The following is a 2,092-nucleotide window of genomic DNA, read 5'->3' on the forward strand; positions in this document are numbered from 1 at the left end:
GGGGAATACTACATCCAGCTGCCCAGCCACTAAACAAGGCCCAGCCAAGTTGACACACAAACTTAACCACCACAACTCGTTCTAATTATTCCTTCTTTATTGTTTTCTGAAATAGACCTATAAAGAGAAATTTGCCCTTGACCACTATTTGGTTACATTGAGGAACAGTTTGCATAGGAAAGGATCATTGCTTGATTCATTCTCTGACTTGCCCACCTTTGAAAATAAAGAGTTGATACCCTAGCATCTTACAAAAGTGAACAGTGAGACTTTTTTTTTTTTTAAATGAATCATTATGACTCAGATTTTAAGTATATTTGATGTGTTTCAATCCATTGCAGTTATTATTCTTATTGTTTCATTTTTTGGCCACTGTGAGCCTCTTGAAATTGGTTCTTGAATGCTTGCTTCAGCAGCATGTATACTAAAATTGGAACAATACAGAGAAGATTAGCATGGCTCCTGGGCAAGGATGACATGCAAATTCACGAAGCGTTCCACATTTAAAAAAAAAAAAAAAAAATTGGGTCTTGAGTCTTTTTGACATGATCCCAGTAGTCTTTTTTTTTTTTTTAATTTTTTTTTTTGTTGTTGGGAACTCTGGGGGCATAGTGCCTAAGACATTTGACTGCTAACCAGAAGGCTGGCAGTTCAAACCCACCAGCCACTCCTAGGAACACAGCAGAACATACACCCGTTCAGAAGTTTCTACATATACAGTTCAGTGGCACTGATTACATTTTTCAAGATGTGCAGCCATGCTCGCCCTCGTTTTCTGAATCCTTCCTCCCCAGTTACATAAGATCACTGCTCCCTGATATTCCTTGTTGTTGTTGTTATGTGCCCTAGAGTCAGACCCAACTCATAGCAACCCCTCCTTGGGTTTCCGAGGCAGTATCACTACGGAAGTAGATTGTCCCATCTTCCTTCCAAGGAGTGGCTGGGGGGTTTGAACCACCAGCCTTCTGGTTAGCAGTCAAGTGCCTTAGGCACTAAGCTACCAGAGCTCTATATATTCCTAGCCATCTGTAATAGCTTGTTTGTTTGGCTTTTATTGTTTAAAAATGCCAATGGGGGGAAACCCTTCTCAGGAAATCAAATGTTAAAAAAAAAAAAAAAAGACTATGAAAGAATTAAGGTAAATATTTTTCTGTCACCAGGACATATTTTGATATCTTATTCCAAGTAAGACTCAAAAATTGGGAGCCAGGCAGTTCCAGTAAGATGGTGGAATAGGCAGAAAGACTGCACAGACCCTCTTCAACAAAGAAAAGGGGAACTGATTAACACAGATACAGAAGATAATCCTGGACCCCTGAGCCTTGAAGGGAAGGATATAGAAGTGGACTAAACTCCAAATAACAGAAGAATTTGCATGAAAACACCAAAAAAGGAGACATACGGAGCTGTGGTCTAGCCGTGATCCTGACAGCACAGACAGTTTGGATATTGCCGAGTGGTGGTAGGACCTAAGAATTAACCTAAAAATTGGCCCTTCTAGCCAGGGACTGCATGGAGGACTGCTCTGGTGGCTGGGAAATGAAAGAGGAGGCAGCGAAGAGGACAGCAGGCTGAGCTGTGGACTTTTGCCAGTCCAGAGGGTGCAGCCATTTTGAATGTTTACAAGCGGCTTGACTGTTTGGGATATTTAAAGCAACAGTGTTCTTCCAGATTCCAGGGACTTAAGAACAGGCCCCACTTGCCAGTAACCCCAAGGATATTCTGGACCCGGACAGCTAGAAAGTTCCTGTGTGATTACATGGTGTATTCTTTGTCCATTTGCTTTTACTTTTTTTATGGTTATTCAATTGTCTAACTGACTGGAAGACAGCAACAGTCGCCATATGACACAACTACACCCACACCTCCTGCAGCTTCACTTACTGAGTGAGAGTCACCACTTCCTTCTCCACAAATGAGCCAATGATAAACAACCACCAAGAAAAGGCTGACTTACCTTTGGCTGCTCTTCACAAACAGTTAACAGAGATCTAAATACAATAATGCTTCGATGTCTCAGAGACAATAAACCATCACAGTCCACACAAAGAAGCAAGATAAAGTGGTAGAAACAAGGGAGCAGGATACAGAC

The 2,092-nt window shown here is 41.5% G+C and overlaps 1 non-coding gene across 1 annotated transcript; it reads left to right on the plus strand.

The window, feature by feature from the left end:
- Positions 1-400: 400 nt before the first annotated feature.
- Positions 401-507, plus strand: LOC122152123. Its single transcript, XR_006164401.1, has one exon. It is a non-coding gene; the product is annotated as a U6 spliceosomal RNA (small nuclear RNA).
- Positions 508-2,092: the final 1,585 nt, after the last annotated feature.

Source organism: Orycteropus afer, unplaced genomic scaffold, assembly GCF_000298275.1.
Source record: "Orycteropus afer afer isolate SDZICR_OR568_19922 unplaced genomic scaffold, OryAfe1.0 scaffold07475, whole genome shotgun sequence".
In the NCBI taxonomy this organism is placed as follows: Eukaryota; Metazoa; Chordata; class Mammalia; order Tubulidentata; family Orycteropodidae; genus Orycteropus; species Orycteropus afer.